Consider the following 19,599-nt stretch of genomic DNA (forward strand, 5'->3'; position numbering starts at 1 on the left):
GGAATAAAAAACAAAAGTATAAAAATATAAACACAAACAAATCAAAAAAAATATGAAAAACCAAAAAAGAGGAAAAAAATGTCCAAAAACCCAAAAAATGGAAACCAGAAGCACGGTTATGCTTTTTCACCTTTCTTAAGCACTGATGTGCTTTCTCCTTTTCAGGAACCATGATTGCACTTCTCGTGAAAGCACAGGTTGTGCTTTTCTATTTTCGAGGGGCATAGTTGTGCTTCCCCGAAAAAAGAAAAAAAACATAGCTTATGCAAGTGTAGGTTATGCTTTTCGTGCAAACATAGGTTGTGCTTCTGGCGGAAGCACGAGTTGCATTTTTCTCATTTCAGAAAGCACAATCAAGGTTCTCGTAGAAGTACATGCTATGCTTCTCACAGAAAAATGTTGTTTTCCCAAAAAAAACACCAAAACCTAAAAAACCCAAGCAAAGGCTAATAAAAGTATGAAAAAATATCCAAAACTCATAGACCCGTAATATATATATTAAAATCTAGAGAGAGCGCATGTGCGTGACACGTGGCGGCAGTTGAGCGTCTCACTTGGTGCGCTCAAACAAAAAAGACCTTTCCGAGGATCCGCCAAAGATACCGTTAGTTAATTGCTCCCATCAAATAGAAACCAGTCTGCACTATAGCACCTGCCTAGGTGGAACGAATACCCAAGTGCACACGCATGAAAGGCTCGAACCGAAGGGAGCTACTCCCTCCGTCCCACAATATAAAAGTGTTTTTGGCACTAGTATCTAATAGCTCAGAAGGCATGCTTTCTTTAACTAACTCGGTTTGTTGTTGTTTGGAAAGGTGAGCTAATTGTATCACATCTGTTGTGCAGAAATGGTTTGAGGATGATCCCGGTATAAGTAAAAGATCTTCAGGCTTTGCCACATCCATCTTTGCGCTTGGAGCAATGACACAGCTAGTGAGGTTTCATGAGACGCATTAATTGCTGGTTGAAAACTATTCCAAACCCCCTCTCTGGCTCTCACGGGTCATTGAGAATTTCTGGAAGGGTTCCAAACATTTTTCTTGCTCGTAAAATTACTCGGTACACTCTTTTTGAGTGGGAAATGATCCGATTAATGTCCAAGCATTGGGCAAGAAAGAAAAATAGTAGTTGCATAGAGACTATAGGGGTAATACCTCGTGAAAGAGTAGCTTTTGTCTCTAGTTTGATGTGGTGTCAAGAAGTTTTCCCCTCCTGTAGCGCGAGAGGCAAAACCGCAAGTGACTGTGTCACTCATGCAAGCACCGGCAAGGCTGACAGTTACTCTCCCCTCCGTCCGCCGCGGGCAGCGTGACGGTGGGAGAACCCCGGTTCTCTGCTTTGGGCTTGTAGATAGGGTTAGCTAGGGTTAGGTTTCACCGTGGTGGTGATGGTGCCGCGCCATAATAAGGTGATGCGGTTCCACCTCCACCATGACATCTCGTGGGGCGGCACGAAGGATCTGCCAGCTTAGTCTTCTTGATGCTCCTGCGCAACAGCGGGATTTGTTTTCTTGTGATATCGACGATTGGAGGATGGCGGTGACGCGATAGGTAGTTCGTCAGCTGGGATTTGGTCCACTAAGACTTCATCGATCAAAACAGAATTGTCGGATCCTCAGCGTAAATTCCTGAAATCCTATGGGGTTGGCGAGGTTGGGATGCTTCTGCCGGTGGTGTCATCTGCTTGTGCAGGGGTGGAGATCTTTTGGACTTATGGCATATATGGCATCGACGACTCTTTTCTCCAGGGCGATGATCCTACAGGATCGGGGACGGGCAACTTCCCATCCGCCACCAACATGGACATGCTGGCTCTGGCAGTGGAGCATCGGTGGAGGCGCGCCACCGGCCTGTTCTAGAATATGGAGGTAGTTAACTCCCATTGGACCTTGTTGTAATTTTCTTCCTTGTTGGGGTTGTTTGTATTGCTGGTGCTACTAATAGACCTAAGGTTTTTTCCCGCAAAAAAGGACAAAAAATAGTGTGGCGTCCTTTTGCCTTCCAGTCATCATGTGATTGGACTTTGGCAATCTTGTAAAACTTATTCTCTCATTCTATAAAGATATGGTACGCTTAAGCGTACTTTAAAATAAACTTTACACCTATGCAATGATACCCAATTATAGTAGTCTAATCCTTGGATCAAAGAACGCGTGTTAATTTTATTAGAAGTTACAACGGTGCAATGTTTGATTAAATTTATAGAAACCAGAATCTGCAATATCAAATTAGTACCATGAAAAAAAATAGTACCATGAAGTACACAATAAAAATATCTTCATATTGTATTTTTTGTTGTAGTAGTTCATAGTTTTTTTCCTATAAACTTGAACAATCTTTTCAAACAATCTTTTCGCCATTTGATTTCAGACGAAAATTATACGACTTATTTTCATGCATGGAGGGAGTTCTATTTGTTCCAAACAGAAGTACTCCTGGACGAGCACTACATTCTTTCTACCCAAAAAACGAAATCTAGACAGGTACTTCTAAGCTTCTTCTTTTTTTTTTTTTTTGCGGGAAGACAGGTACTTCTAAGCAAAGTTTAATACAAAATTGTTGATATCTTTGGCTGCTAAACAAACATGAAGTTGGCCCACAAGTCCACCATTCTCATGAAGTGTCCTTTTCACAATTCAATTATGAGCAACTAAAGTTGCAATGTACTCCCTCGGTCTTAAATTAGTTGTCTTAGTTTTATGTAGACACAGATATATTTAACACTAAAACACGTCTAAATACATTTTTATCTAGACAAATCTAAGACAACTAATTTAAAACAAGGATGATACAAACTATACTAGTATTAATAAATTACAAATAGAAGCAAGCTGGACGACCTGCTTAATTCCCTAAATGTATAATTCTACGTGAACGCGCCATGATCAACCATAACGTCGAATCTAAACCTCTGACTGGAACCTGGAGCAACTGCTCCTCCGGCAGCAGAGTGGCACGCACACGGTTTTACTCAAACTTTTCCCACCCCATGTAGTATCAACCTTTCCTAGTCGGACATTTTAGATGATTCACAGCTAAAGGAGTATAAAAGAAGGGAAGAAGAAAGAAAACGAAAGAGAAAAAGGAGAAGTAGTAACATGTCTCACGTTGTCGTGCATAGCAGCATAGGTACAAGAGCTACTGCATTTTTTTTGAGCGAATACAATATCCATGGGCCGTTCAATGTATATCTCCAACTGAAAATTGAATGACCGGCCAGCAGCCCAGTAAGCAAACCTTGCTTCAAACAAAGGGGGAGAAGGAAAAACGGAGAGAAAGCGGCAGAAGCAACAAACAGGACTCATGCAGGGTTTTTTTTTAGCAGGGACTCACGCAGGTACAGGAGGAGTGCTCCTAGTTGAGGGAGCTCCTACCTGCCGCTCTCTGCGGCAGGGAGTCGGGGGCACGCACAGGGGTTCGCCCCGACTGGGCCGGCCCAATTGTTTTTCTTGTCTAAAGAAACAGATAGTATCATTTTTTTTCTTTTTTTCTCTTTTTTCTTTTCTGCTTATTTCCTTTTTTTCTCTTTTGAAAATCAAACAAAAAAACGTTGAATTTCTCAATCATTTTTTGAAAACATGAACGTTTGTTAAAACAGAGAACAAATATGAAAATGCAAACAATTTTTTAAAGCATGCTTTTTTTGAATTTTGAGAACAATATTTAAAACAAAGAATAATTTTGAAAAATTCTGAACAAATTTGGGACCACGAACAAAATTTTAAAGCACGAATTTGTTTTGAATCTTAAGAAGAAAATTTTGAAAATGAGAATCATTTAAAAAAACGAACAAATTTAGAAGCATGAACAATTCTTTAAAAGCACGATCATTTTTTGAATCTTGAGAACAAACTTTGAAAATGAGAACCTTTTTAAAAAATCCTAAACAAATTCATAAACGTGAACAATTTTTGTAAATATGAAACATTGTATGAATTTTGAGAACAAATTTCGAAAAATAAGAACATTTTTTGAAAATCCAGAACAATTTTTTGAAAACTCAGAACATTTTTGTGCACATCCACCAAATTTTTCTAAAAGGCGAAAACATTTTTCAAATTTGAGGAACACATTTTGAAAATACCTAACAATTTTTGAAAATCCAGAACATTTTTCTGAAAAAAACAGAAACATTTTCCTAATTTGAAGAACATTTTTTAAAATCTCAGCACATTTTCTGGAAATCAAGAACATTTTTCTAAAAAGCAAAATCATTTTCCAAATATCAAGAACATTTTCTGAAAATCCTGAACATTTTTTGAGAAGTCAAAACATTTTTTTAAACAGAAACAGAAAGGAATAAAGAGAAGAGAAAATGAAAAAAAAAGAAAACGAAAAAACGGTTCAGAGAACCTTCTAGAAGGTTCCCAAAAACGGAAAAAAACGGCTGGGAAAGTCTAGAAGGTTACGAAAACCGGGATCTGTGAAACGTGTTAAACAGGCCGGCCCACTTAAATCGCTCGCCTCTGGTTCACTGTGTGTTTGCCCGACATTTTGACGCAACAAGCATCAAATAGGATATTCCCCTAGTTGACGCTCACGTGCGTCAAAACAAGTAGCTTCCGCTGAAGGATTCACGCCAAACGGGCCGGCCCATTCCCACAAGCGAACCTAAAAGAAATGCCACGAAAAAAATGCAGCGTTCGGGAGTCGAACCCGCAACAAATTGATACACGGCAAACTTACTCACCTCTGCACTAGCGACAGACCGTATGTTTGGCTGCAGCGCTCAATAATAGGTATTATGTACAGCGGTAGATTTGTTTTTTAATCATTCCTTTAAGAAATGAATATTTTTTTCTCGAACAAAATTTTAAAACTTGATTGAACATTTTGCGATATACGCTTAAAATATACATTAATTTTTTTTGTGAAAATATGCCGAACAACTTTTAACTACATAGTGTAAATTTTTGTGATATATGATGCACAAATTTTAAATACACATTGAAATTTTTTGTAATATACGTTGAACTATTTTTAACTACACATTGAACAATTTTTCTATATGTATTGAACAAATATTAAATACATATTGAACATTTTTTGATATACGTTGAACAATTTTAAAATTGTGAATGATTTTTTTAAAAAGTGAACAATATTTTAAATACATGAACAATTTTGGAAATGATGAACAAACTTTGAAATTCAAACAATATTCTTAAAACAAAGTATAAAAGTAAAATGAAAAAGGATAAAATGAAAGAAAAGAAACAGAAACAGAAAAAGGAAACAAAAGGTAAAAAAAATACAGAAACAGAAACAGAAAAAGGAAACAAAAGGTAAAAAAAGAAACAGGAAAAAACGGAAAAACTACAAAAAAACGGTTCAGGGAACCTACTAGAAGGTTCCCAAAACCAAGTCTCGCTCGTGCGAGAGGTCGCTGGTTCGAATCACAGCTAACATCAAATCTTTTCTCTGATTAAAACAGAGAAGATAAAAGCTATTGGGCCGGCCTAGCGAGAAAGGGGGGTATGCGCCCGTTTGTCAAAACGCCTGTAGCGGGCGCTAAAGGCGCCGAATAGGGTTTGCCGGTACAGGACCTACTGCGCGTAAAACAAAACGTAATGCCATGGGCCGAAGGGAGCTTCGTACCTTATGGCCCAATGGGCGGCCTGCTTTAATTAACTCAGGTTGTTGCTCTGCGGTGTGATGAGCTAATTGTACCACATCGGTTATGGAGAAATAGTTTGAGGATGACCCGGGTATAAGAAAGAGATCCCTGGGATATGGTACACCCATCTTTGCGCTTGGGGCAATGACGCAGCTAATGAGGTTATACCGAGGCGCGTCAATTGCTGGTTGAAAACTATTTCCAAACCCCCTCTTCGACTCTCATGGGTCGTTGAGAATTTCTGGAAGGGTTCCCTCTTTGAGGGTAAAACCCACAAATCAATATGTAAAAAAAGTTTTGATAAAATCAACTTTTAACCTTTGCCAAATGTGATGTTTGGGTTGTAGCTTGTGGTACCTTTCAGCCTTTGCTTTTTCTTTGGCAGTTAAAGAAACAAACTTAAATCAAAGTAAAACTCCAATAATACTTTCATTCACAAATTCTCTCTCCGTAACTAAATATAAGACTTTTTAGAGATTCCAATACAGCTCTAAAATACGTCATTATACATCCCAATGTAGTCCATATTAAAATCTCTAAAAAAGGCTTATATTTAGAAATGGAGGGAGTATAAGATGTTTCGAATATTTTATTAATATGGATTATGTACGAACTCAAATTAGGCAAGAAGTACACTAAAATATGTCTATATACACATGATTTAGAGAAAAGTTAGAATATCTTATACTTATTTATTAATGAAGGGGTAGTAGTCTAGCTAGTACTCTTCAATGCTTCAAAAGAAACCGTATTTTATCCGAACTCAAACAGTGCAATGTTTGACCAAGTTTATTCAAAATACCATCAAGACTACAATATCATATTAGCATCGTTGAGTATTGTTGTGGGAATAAATCTGACAGTATGTAGAGGGATAGTGACGTCAGAATGTTCCAAAGAAGAGTACTCCCTCTGTTCCAAAATATTTGAAATTCTAGGTTTCTTCTAAGTCAAACCTCTTTAGGTTTGACCAAGGCTATAGAAAATATACCACCATCTACGACACCAAATGGTTTTATTAAATTTATCTAATGTATATATATTTGTTGTTGTGTATCTTAGTATTTTTTTTCTATAAACTCAGCCACTTAAGGGAGTTTGACTTAGAACAAACCTAGAACTTCAAATATTTTGAAGCAGAGGTAGTATTCCCCAAAAAGAAAACTACAAACTTGGCCACATGTCCACCATTCTCATAAAGTATCTTATTTCCCAATTCAATTTTATGCAGCTAGGGTTAAAATGTATGGACTGACATAAGTTTCAATTAAAACAAGCTGAACCACATGCTTAATCCCCTAAATGGACAATTCTACAGCAAGAAGCCATGGCCAACCATGATGTCAAATCTAAAAAATGAGGAAGCAAAAAATAAAATAAAATAGAAGTATCAGCAGGTCTCACGGAAGGGAACTTGGTGCACCCGGGTGCCATCCCATCCTATATGCACAAAATAAGTTAGTAATTGTAAAAAAATAAAAATAAACTGTGATTTTATGGAATCAAATATGATTAAGTATTTTACTCGTATTAAAATGTTTTGCCAGGGAATAACTCCCGTTGAACTCAGGGCAAAAAAATCAAGGACAATACAGTGTGAATAGTACTTGTATATAGCATTTGATTTGTTTTTTCGCCCAGAATACCATAAAAGTCAGTCCTTGGCGGATCTTTTTGTATGAGTTCAATACATGATCATATTTCATTTCAAAAAAAGTTTCAGATTTTTTTGACATTTTTTGCAAACTATTTTATGCATATAGGGTTGCTGGCACCCGGGTGCACCAGAGTATGTTCCCAGGTCTCACGTTATCACGTATTGGTACAAGAGTTTTTTTTTGTGTGTGGAAAAACAGAGTGAATACAAGAGTTTTCTTTTGTGTAAGTGAACGCAAGAGCTACTGCAAAGGACAGGACGTGGTACCAAGGGCTGGAAGGCGCCCCTACTGGATCTCCGTCCTTGGACGCAGATCTGCTGGTATCTAATGGCCCAATGGGCCTTCCTGTGTCGTTGATGAGTTGCTTTTTTCAAAACGGAGTTGATTGATGAGTTTAATCGTACCACATCGGTTGTGCAGAAATAGTTCGAGGACTGACCGGACTATAAGTGCGAGATCTCTGGATAGAGATAACTCATCCTTGCGCTCAGTGGCGGATCCAGGATTTCGAACTTGGGTGTTCAAATTTTTTCCCTAACGGGACATCTAAAATGTTCACATACCAAGAGTTTTTCCCCCTAGCACAGTAGCAATACCTAAATAGCTTAAAGAAATGACAAAATTTGAAGATCATCTACTATGCAATAATACATTTTCTCTTCATAGCCACAAACACGGCATGGCATCATTATCATCATGTACTAACAATGATGATATGGCGTCAATGACTCGTGTAATACTAGGCAAAATTAGCGACGGTAACCGGGTTGGGGAGCTATCTCGCAAAAAAAACCTTGGGTTGGGGAGCTAGTGAGAGGGAACCAAGCTAGTTGCGCCGGCCAATTGGGTTGTGCACGAGTATTAAATCGAGATGCTTGTTGACACGGCCGGCTTATATGAATTAACGTGATGTTTATGTGGATCCGCCCCTGCTTGCGCTTGGGGCAATGACGCAGCTAGTGAAGTTATACCGAGGCGCGTCAATTGCTGGTTGAAAACTATATCCAAACCCCCTCTTTGGCCATCACTGGTCACCGAGAATTTCTGAAAGAGTTCCCTCCCTGTGAGGGTAAAACACAACAAAACGAAACGTAAAATCTTTAAACACCACGTTACAGTCATCTTCCAGCCCTAAAAGCACCTTGTGCACGGACGAGCACAACTGAAGATCCAGAGCACCCGGCCTCTTTCTCAATCAAAGAGGATCAAGCATCGACATTTGCTTTGATCCATCCAGCAAAGGCCATCTTCTTTCCTTAACCATGATTGTTGTCTTTGTTGCCTCGCCTCGCTCAGGTGAAGGCAGACAGACTTTTCTCGTCCCTAAATTATGTAGTATCAGCCTTTCCTTCCTGGTCCGCTAAACTTTCGATCCCATTCCGGTACCGACCGCGACCTCGCAGCGGATGTTCACGTGCAACCAAACTTCCATGTACATCGAAAACTACCAGAGCGCACCAGCAGCCACGACTTGCGCACAAGGGCTCACTGATCCAATTCCAACGTAATCTGGAATCGAGATGATGATCAATAACCAGTCTCTTGAGCCCTGGTGGTATTGCGTCCAAATCTGATAATGAGCCGATACATTTCTGGTCCTATATGAAGCTGAAACCGGAAGCTTGCCCGCGCGTTCCGGCCGGGTCCTTGACCCCTTCCAAACCGCATGTCCGACAGTACCGTTTTGGCTCGACGCTTCCTCGCAGATGGCTACGAACGCAACTCCCTCTTGGCCCTTGTTCTGACTGCGTCGCCCGACCCGTCGTCGATCGATGGTTGTCGTCATTAGCCGGCCGGCCCTGGTTTCTCTTCCGTGCGTCTGTGAGCCGGTGACGATATGGGTCATGGGTACATGCCAACCTGAACGCTATATAGACTGCACCCCTGCCTTACAAGAAAAGGGAACATGGCGACAGCCGCGCAATCCACTTGAGCGACCCATCCTTGCGCAAACTAATGCTTCGTGTCCCTGCTCTCCGCTACCACATCAGATACCAGCAGTCGAGATCATACCCAAAAGCAGAGAACTCCCCGTCCATCCCTGCTTGGACGCGAGAAGGACGCGAGGAGAAGCAGTTGGTGCCCCACCAGGACAAGCGAGAACCGGGCCGGGACAAGAGGAGCAATTCAGATTCATGGTTCCGGGAACGCGCGGATGAATGCTGGATGGCTGACAACGACGACGGCCTACGAGCAGTGTGACAGGCTTCTTGTCATTGGGTCTGTACTGTACCGTGCGCCTGCAGATGAGACTTGACGGCAGTTCGGCTCGCAACTGATCATTGCGTTAGGTTCTCCACGGGTCGCCGTCCGTGGAGACGTACGCATGCTTGGCACTCGAAGCAGCAGCCTCGTCAGGTTCTTGACAAAGTGTGGCAAAGAAGTTATGGGCCTGTCATGTGTCTGTCTGCTTAGATTCAGCCACAGCCCAACACTGTTAACTCCTCTCGACGTCTCGACTCTGAGCTGAGCACAAACAAAAACAGAGAAGAAAGGGTGTGTGTGTGTGCTCCAAGGCCGCCGGCCGGTAATGCCCACATCATTTTCCCGGTGGAACAGCTAAGGCGTTGCCGTACAAAGAGTGCCTTCCAGTTGAAAATGATGTCGCAACCATGCAGTATGATGCAGCTTAATTTCACTGACTGAATGATTCTTATTTTCCGGCGTCCTGCATGACAAAAACTACACCTTTTTTTTTTGCGCAAAGACAAAAACTGCACCTTGAAATGACCGCGAGATGATTGGGCAAAGGCAATGCCGTGGGGATGGTATCTGCCAAAGAAACTAGGCCCGTTGCTTCTGGCATAATCAGGGACAAATAAGTCATCTGAGAAAACTTAGTCAAATGGCTCAATCACATGCACATTTAGAGCACTAATACAGTGTCATGTAGTGGACAAAACCCAAGCATTCAGGCTTATATGCTCCACTGGTATGTCGATAGCTCCATATATTTATTAGGGATATACATTAAAGTTTTAAAGGCACAAATATATCATGTAATTGCTAGTTAGCGACACCATAAGCGATACTACTATCAAGTTCTCTAGTTAAACTTTCTGAATTTGCTATACGGCACACACAATACACAAATTAAATTGTTTCTGGACAATACAAAACTGAATGAGATACAAATGTCAGGTGAGTACTCTTTTAAAGGAATGTTATACTCCCCCGACTTCCATGTCGGCGGATACACATAGCCACAATATTATTGAAGTTGATACAAGATAATGCAACCAAAGCATCAACAAGCAAGTACATGACATTGGCAACAATGATAAAACCATGACAAGACATGACATGTAAACACTTATGACTAACTCATCTTCTTCCGCAGCAATGCCTTCAATAAGGAAGAACACACCACAGCAACACCTATGACGGCCAAGGCTAGAGTTTTTATTCTCAATGACAGGTTCAACCAATCAAGGCCAGAGTGTCGGCCAAGGCCAGACCCATTTCAGCTCAAGCCCATGATCAACTTATCTCTGTCAATCAAGTAATGAATCAAATCTCTCTAGATCCAGGAAGGGACATTTGGCAGTACTGCTGGGGTAAAAAGATTGTTCCTCCAAACAAGTGTACAAGCACATCATGGGTACCTCTAAGTCTCACTGTATCATCAAATGGCTCTGGAAGTGTGCAAGTAGAATCAGATATAAAATCTTTTTCTGGTTGGCTCTTTATGTTAGAGTGAGTACAAGGGGTCTTCTAAAAAGCACTGTATCTTCAAATGGCTCTGGAAGTGTGCAAGTAGAATCAGATATAAAATCTTTTTCTGGTTGGCTCTTCATGTTAGAGTGAGTACAAGGGGTCTTCTGAAAAGGAAATCTTTCCACACCCCCTCCTTCAATTGTGCTCTCTGCAATGAGAACTATGAGGAAATATTCTGCATCTTATGTGGGATTGCACCTTTGCGCAGAACTGCTGACTGTCTATAGCCCCAAGAAAAACAAAGGAATATCTTTCTATGACGAAGTTCTGCTTCTTCATCATACTCTTCCAAACAAGATTGCTATGCATATTGTTATTCTAGGTTGCAGGAACATTTTTTCGCAGACATTGATAGAAGGAAAGGAATGGTACAAACATGGGTACAACACATGATACGAACACAAACATGCGTGAACATGGTGCGTGGAGCAAAGGAACAAGGGATGCTAGGCCGGAATAGAGGATACATCACAACTAAACCTACCAAGCCCGACCTAAGGGCGGAAATGCCGAACCAACAAGGGCACCAACATCTACAGAACCGAAACAGGGGACATCGCGAGCGAGCAAGATAGCGCCTTCAAGAAGGAGGATGACGCCGAGACATCGTCGCCATATGGTCCGGAGGAACCAGACCTAGGGTTTCCCCTGAGCTCGAAGAGGGCCGCAGTCGAGGGCCTTGACAACGCCTCCAAGTAGGAAACGACATCCGCAGATGTCGTCGTTGCCATCGTCGGCAAGCCGAGCAGGGATTTCTCCCTGGCCTAGAGCTGAGTAATCCCATAGCCACCGTGTCTGGAAAACGAAGATGAGGACGCCAGCGTCGGTCGGAGCCACCATGTTGGAAGGGGGTTGGCAGGGCTGCATCTGCCGTCAGAGGGTGGCACTGACTCCGAACCCACGAGCATCAGATCTGGCAAAAGGGGAGGCATTGAGGCGTACAAGGTAGGTCAGGAGGCGAAGCAAACCATGAGGGGGTTGGGCGACGGCGAACAGCAACGCCGACAAGCTAGAACTGGAGGGATGCAGATCCTAGCTACTGTGGCCATAGCCGTTGGGCGTCGGTGAGCTGGAAGGAACACGACCGCTCGGTCACTGAGGCCAGAGCCACCCGGCGGAGGATGCCGACAGCCATTGATACCAAAGAGACGCGGGTCCAAGGTCGCCGGGACTGGAGCAGCTCTAGCAAGTACCCGCCTTGAGGGGCTTCGTGACTGCCACGAATACTGTAGTCTCCTCGCCACTACGTGAGCCATCGCCGTGGCTCGGGGGAGAGGAAGAGCCGCCGGTGACGAAAGGGGATGCCTGCAGGAAGGCAGACCGCTAGCACCTCCGCGACCGACCGTAGTACCTGAGTCCAACCCAAGACCAGCAACACCAGCAGAGCTGGGCCGCGCATGGAAGGAGGAGGCATGAACTGCAGGGGGCGGTGCCCAGAGGCCGTGGCCGGCATGCCGCACCCGCCACCGGACAGGCAGAGACATGCAGCAGGCTGGAAGAGGGCACCCGCGCAGGAGCATCAGGACACGGGGCCGGGGGGTGGGGGTAGCGCGCAGGGGACGGATTCGCCCCGCAACCGCCATCCCCGGGCGCGACACGGCCCAGCCAGCCGGCCCTTCAGTGGCGGCGCGGACCGAGGGGTCCCTGCAACGTCGGATCTAGGTGGCACGAGGCGGGCAGGGAAGCACGTGGTGTTGGTGTTGGAAATATGCCCTAGAGGCAATAATAAAAGGGTTATTATTATATTTCCTTGTTCATAATAATTGTCTTTTATTCATGCTATAACTATATTATCCGGAAATCGTAATACACGTGTGAATACACAGACCATAACATGTCCCTAGTGAGCCTCTAGTTGACTAGCTCGTTGGTCAACAGATAGTCATGGTTTCCTGACTATGGACATTAGATGTCATTGACAACGGGATCACATCATTAGGAGAATGATGTGATGGACAAGACCCAATCCTAAGCATAGCACAAGATCGTGTAGTTCGTTTTGCTAGAGCTTTTTCAATGTCAAGTATCTCTTCCTTAGACCATGAGATCGTGTAACTCCCGGATACCGTAAGAGTGCTTTGGGTGTACCAAACGTCACAACGTAACTGGGTGACTATAAAGGTGCACTACAGGTATCTCCAAAAGTGTCTGTTGGGTTGACACGGATCGAGACTGGGATTTGCCACTCCGTATGACGGAGAGGTATCTCTGGGCCCACTCGGTAATGCATCATCATAATGAGCTCAAAGTGACCAAGTGTTTGGTCACGGGATCATGCATTACGGTACGAGTAAAGTGACTTGCCGGTAACGAGACTGAACGAGGTACTGGGATACCGACGATCGAGTCTCGGGCATGTAACGTACCGATTGACAAAGGGAATTGTATACGGGGTTGTTCGAATCCACGACATCGTGGTTCATCCGATGAGATCATCGAGGAGCATGTGGGAGCCAACATGGGTATCCAGATCCCGCTGTTGGTTATTGCCCGAGAGCCGTCTCGGTCATGTCTACGTGTCTCCCGAACCCGTAGGGTCTACACACTTAAGGTTCGGTGACGCTAGGGTTGTATGAATATGAGTATGCAGCATACCGAATGTTGTTTGGAGTCTCGGATGAGATCCCGGATGTCACGAGGAGTTCCGGAATGGTCCGGAGGTGAAGAATTATATATAGGAAGTGATATTTCGGCCATCGGGAAAGTTTCGGGGTCGCCCGGTATTGTACCGGGACCACCGAAAGGGTCCCGGGGGTCCACCGGGTGGGGCCATCCATCCCGGAGGGCCCCAAGGGCTGAAGTGGGGAGTGGAACCAGCCCATAGTGGGCTGGTGCGCCCCCTTGGCCCACCCCCTGCGCCTAGGGTTGAAACCCTAGGGTAGGGAGGAGGGCGCCCCACTTGCCTTGGGGGGTACTCCACCCCCTTGGCCGCCGCCCCCCTTGGGAGATTGGATCTCCCAGGCCGGCGCCCCCCTGGGGGCCTATATAAAGGGAGAGGGGAGGGGGCAGCCGCACCCTGAAGTTCTGGCGCCTCCCTCCCCCTGCTACACCTCTTCCTCCTCCGTCACGTGCTTGGCGAAGCCCTGCCGGAGTGCTGCTGTTCCACCACCACCATGCCGTTGTGCTGCTGCTGGAGCCATCATCATCAACCTCTCCTTCCCCCTTGCTGGATCAACAAGGAGGAGACGTCATCCGCTCCGTACGTGTGTTGAACGCGGAGGTGCCGTCCGTTCGGCGCTAGGATCTCCGGTGATAGGATCACGACGAGAACGACTACTTCAACCCCGTTCTTTTGAACGCTTCCGCTCGCGATCTACAAAGTGGTATGTAGATGCATCTCCCATGACTCGTTGCTTGGATGAACTCATAGATGGATCTTGGTGAAACCGTAGGAAAATTTTTAATTTTCTGCAACGTTCCCCAACAGTGGCATCATGAGCTAGGTCAATGCGTAATTCTCTATTGCACGAGTGGAACACAATTTTGTTGTGGGCGTAGATCTTGTCAACTTGCTTGCCGCTACTAGTCTTATCTTGCTTCAGCGGTATTGTGGGATGAAGCGGCCCGGACCAACCTTACACGTACGCTTACGTGAGACCGGTTCCACCGACTGACATGCACTAGTTGCATAAGGTGGCTGGCGGGTGTCTGTCTCTCCCACTTTAGTTGGAGCGGATTTGATGAAAAGGGTCCTTATGAAGGGTAAATAGAAGTTGACAAAATCACGCTGTGGTTATTCGTAGGTAAGAAAACGTTCTTGCTAGAACCCAATTGCAGCCACGTAAAAGATGCAACAACAATTAGAGGACGTCTAACTTGTTTTTGCAGCAATTGTCATGTGATGTGATATGGCCAGAAGTTGTGATGAATGATGAATGATATATTGTGATGTATGAGATCATGTTCTTGTAATAGGAATCACGACTTGCATGTCGATGAGTATGACAACCGGCAGGAGCCATAGGAGTTGTCTTTATTTTTTGTATGACTTGCGTGTCATTGAAGAACGCCATGTAAATTACTTTACTTTATTGCTAAATGCGTTAGCCATAGAAGTAGAAGTAGTCGTTGGCGTGACAACTTCATGAAGACACAATGATGGAGATCATGATGATGGAGATCATGGTGTCATGCCGGTGACGAAGATGATCATGGAGCCCCGAAGATGGAGATCGAAGGAGCTATATGATATTGGCCATATCATGTCACTACTATATAATTGCATGTGATGTTTATTATGTTTTATGCATCTTGTTTACTTAGAACGGCGGTAGTAAATAAGATGATCCCTTATAATAATTTCAAGAAAGTGTTCCCCCTAACTGTGCACCGTTGCTAAAGTTCGTCGTTTCGAAGCACCATGTGATGATCGGGTGTGATAGATCCTTACGTTCACATACAACAGGTGTAAGACAGATTTACACATGCAGAACACTTAGGGTTAACTTGACGAGCCTAGCATGTACAGACATGGCCTCGGAACACAGAGACCAAAAGGTCGAACACGAGTCGTATGGAAGATACGATCAACATGGAGATGTTCACTGACGATGACTAGTCCTTCTCACGTGATGATCGGACACGGCCTAGTCGACTCGGATCGTGTAACACTTAGATGACTAGAGGGATGTCTAATCTGAGTGGGAGTTCATTAAATAATTTTATTAGATGAACTTAATTATCATGAACTTAGTCTAAAACTTTTGCAAAATATGTCTTGTAGATCAAATGGCCAACGCTCATGTCAACATGAACTTCAACGCGTTCCTAGAGAAAACCAAGCTGAAAGATGATGGCAGCAACTATTCGGACTGGGTCCGGAACCTGAGGATCATCCTCATAGCAGCCAAGAAAGACTATGTCCTAGATGCACCGCTAGGTGAAGCACCCATCCCAGAGAACCAAGACGTTATGAACACTTGGCAATCACGTGCCGATGGTTACTCCCTCGTTCAGTGCGGCATGCTTTACAGCTTAGAACCGGGGCTCCAAAAGCATTTTGAGAAGCACGGAGCATATGAGATGATCGAGGAGCTGAAAATGGTTTTCCAAGCTCATGCCTAGGTCGAGAGATATGAAGTCTCTTACAAGTTCTATAGTTGTAAGATGGAGGAAAACAGTTCTGTCAGTGAGCACATACTCAAAATGTCTGGGTTGCACAACCGCCTGTCCCAGTTGGAGATCAACCTCCCAGAAGAGGCGGTCATTGACAGAATCCTTCAGTCGCTCCCACCGAGCTACAAGAGCTTTGTGTTGAACTACAATATGCAGGGGATGGTGAAGACCATTCCTGAAGTATTCTCAATGCTGAAGTCAGCAGAGGTTGAAATTAAGAAAGAACATCAAGTGTTGATGGTCAATAAGACCACTAAGTTCAAAAAGGGCAAGGGTAAGAAGAACTTCAAGAAGGACGACAAAGATGTTGCCGCGCCCGGTAAGCCAGTTGCCGGGAAGAAGGCAAAGAATGGACCCAAGCCTGAAGCTGAGTGCTTTTATTGCAAGGGGAAGGGTCACTGGAAGCGGAACTGCCCCAAATACTTAGCGGACAAGAAGGCCGGCAATACTAAAGGTATATTTGATATACATGTAATTGATGTGTACCTTACCAGTACTCGTAGTAACTCCTGGGTATTTGATACCGGTGCCGTCGCTCACATTTGTAACTCACAGCAGGAGCTGCAAAATAAGCGGAGACTGGCGAAGGACGAGGTGACGATGCGCGTCGGGAATGGTTCCAAGGTCGATGTGATCGCTGTCGGCATGCTACCTCTACATTTACCTACGGGATTAGTTTTAAACCTCAATAATTGTTATTTAGTGCCAAGTTTGAGCATGAACATTGTATCTGGATCTCGCTTGATACAAGATGGCTACTCATTTAAATCCGAGAATAATGGTTGTTCTATTTATATGAGGGATATGTTTTATGGTCATGCCCCAATGGTCAATGGTTTATTCTTAATGAATCTCAAACGTAATGTTACACATATTCATAGTGTGAATACCAAAAGATGTAAAGTTGATAACGATAGTCCCACATACTTGTGGCACTGCCGCCTTGGTCACATTGGTGTCAAGCGCATGAAGAAGCTCCATACTGATGGACTTTTAGAGTCTCTAGATTATGAATCATTTGACACATGCGAACCATGCCTCATGGGCAAAATGACCAAGACCCCGTTCTCCGGAACAATGGAGCGAGCAACCAACTTGTTGGAAATCATACATACCGATGTGTGCGGTCCAATGAGCGTTGAGGCTCGCGGAGGATATCGTTATGTTCTCACTCTCACTGATGACTTGAGTAGATATGGGTATGTCTACTTGATGAAACACAAGTCTGAAACCTTTGAAAAGTTCAAGGAATTTCAGAATGAAGTAGAGAATCAACGTGACCGAAAGATAAAGTTCTTACGATCGGATCATGGAGGAGAATATTTAAGTCACGAATTTGGTACACACTTAAGAAAATGTGGAATCGTTTCACAACTCACGCCGCCTGGAACACCTCAGTGTAACGGTGTGTCCGAACGTCGTAATCGCACTCCATTGGATATGGTGCGATCTATGATGTCCCTTACCGATTTACCGCTATCATTTTGGGGATACGCTCTAGAGACAGCTACATTCACTTTAAATAGGGCACCGTCTAAATCCGTTGAGACGACACCGTATGAATTATGGTTTGGGAAGAAACCTAAGCTGTCGTTTCTAAAAGTTTGGGGATGCGATGCTTATGTCAAGAAACTTCAACCTGAAAAGCTCGAACCCAAGTCGGAAAAATGCGTCTTCATAGGATACCCTAAAGAAACCATTGGGTATACCTTCTACTTAAGATCCGAGGGCAAGATCTTTGTTGCCAAGAACGGATCCATTCTGGAAAAAGAGTTTCTCTCGAAAGAAGTAAGTGGGAGGAAAGTAGAACTCGATGAAGTACTACCTCTTGAACGGGATAGTAGTGCAGCTCAGGAAAATGTTCCTGTGATGCCTACACCAACCGAAGAGGAAAATAATGATGATGATCAAGGTACTTCGGATCAAGTTGCTACTGAACTTCGTAGGTCCACAAGGACACGTTCCGCACCAGAGTGGTACGGCAACCCTGTCCTGGAAATCATGTTGTTGGACAACGGTGAACCTTCGAACTATGAAGAAGCAATGGCGGGCCCAGATTCCAACAAATGGCTTGAAGCCATGAAATCCGAGATAGAATCCATGTATGAAAACAAAGTATGGACTTTGACAGACTTGCCCGATGAACGGCGAGCGATAGAAAACAAATGGATCTTTAAGAAGAAGACGGACGCGGATGGTAATATTACCGTCTATAAAGCTCGACTTGTCGCTAAGGGTTATCGACAAGTTCAAGGGATTGACTACGACGAGACATTCTCTCCCGTAGCGAAGCTGAAGTCCGTCCGAATCATGTTAGCAATTGCCGCATACTATGATTATGAGATATGGCAGATGGACGTTAAAACGGCATTCCTTAACGGACATCTTAAGGAAGAACTGTATATGATGTAGCCGGAAGGTTTTGTCGATCCTAAGAACGCTAACAAAGTATGCAAGCTCCAGTGATCCATTTATGGGCTGGTGCAAGCATCTCGGAGTTGGAACATTCGCTTTGATGAGATGATCAAAGCGTTTGGATTTATGCAGACTTATGGAGAAGCCTGCGTTTACAAGAAAGTGAGTGGGAGCTCTGTAGCATTTCTCATATTATATGTAGATGACATACTTTTGATGGGAAATGATATAGAACTTTTGGACAGCATTAAGGCCTACTTGAATAAGTGTTTTTCAATGAAGGACCTTGGAGAAGCTGCTTATATATTAGGCATCAAGATCTATAGAGATAGATCGAGACGCCTCATAGGTCTTTCACAAAGCACATACCTTGATAAGATTTTGAAGAAGTTCAAAATGGATCAGTCCAAGAAGGGGTTCTTGCCTGTATTGCAAGGTGTGAGATTGAGCTCGGCTCAATGCCCGACCACGGCAAAAGATAAAGAAGAGATGAGTGTCATCCCCTATGCTTCAGCCATAGGATCTATTATGTATGCCATGCTGTGTACCAGACCTGATGCAAACCTTGCCGTAAGTTTGGTAGGAAGGTACCAAAGTAATCCCGGCAAGGAACACTGGACAGCGGTCAAGAATATCCTAAAGTACCTGAAAAGGACGAAGGACATGTTTCTCGTTTATGGAGGTGACGAAGAGCTCGTCGTAAAGGGTTACGTCGACGCTAGCTTCGACACAGATCTGGATGACTCTAAGTCACAAACCGGATACGTGTATATGTTGAATAGTGGAGCAGTAAGCTGGTGCAGCTGCAAGCAGAGCATCATGGCGGGATCTACATGTGAAGCGGAGTACATGGCAGCCTCGGAGGCAGCGCATGAAGCAATTTGGGTGAAGGAGTTCATCACCGACCTAGGAGTCATACCCAATGTGTCGGGGCCGATCAAACTCTTCTGTGACAACACTGGAGCTATTGCCCTTGCCAAGGAGCCCAGGTTTCACAAGAAGACCAGGCACATCAAGCGTCGTTTCAACTCCATCCGTGAAAATGTTCAAGATGGAGACATAGATATTTGCAAAGTAC

The 19,599-nt window shown here is 44.0% G+C and overlaps 1 non-coding gene and 2 pseudogenes across 1 annotated transcript; all 3 read left to right on the forward strand.

The window, feature by feature from the left end:
• The first annotated feature begins 903 nt into the window (after positions 1-903).
• LOC119282871 lies at positions 904-1,034 on the forward strand (annotated as a pseudogene).
• A 4,708-nt stretch (positions 1,035-5,742) lies between these two features.
• On the forward strand, positions 5,743-5,888 carry LOC119282866. Its single transcript, XR_005138905.1, has one exon. It is a non-coding gene; the product is annotated as a U4 spliceosomal RNA (small nuclear RNA).
• Positions 5,889-8,203: 2,315 nt separating this feature from the next.
• On the forward strand, positions 8,204-8,337 carry LOC119282868 (annotated as a pseudogene).
• The last annotated feature ends 11,262 nt before the right edge of the window (positions 8,338-19,599 follow it).

The sequence above is a fragment of the Triticum dicoccoides genome, chromosome 3B, assembly GCF_002162155.2.
Source record: "Triticum dicoccoides isolate Atlit2015 ecotype Zavitan chromosome 3B, WEW_v2.0, whole genome shotgun sequence".
Taxonomy (NCBI): domain Eukaryota; kingdom Viridiplantae; phylum Streptophyta; class Magnoliopsida; order Poales; family Poaceae; genus Triticum; species Triticum dicoccoides.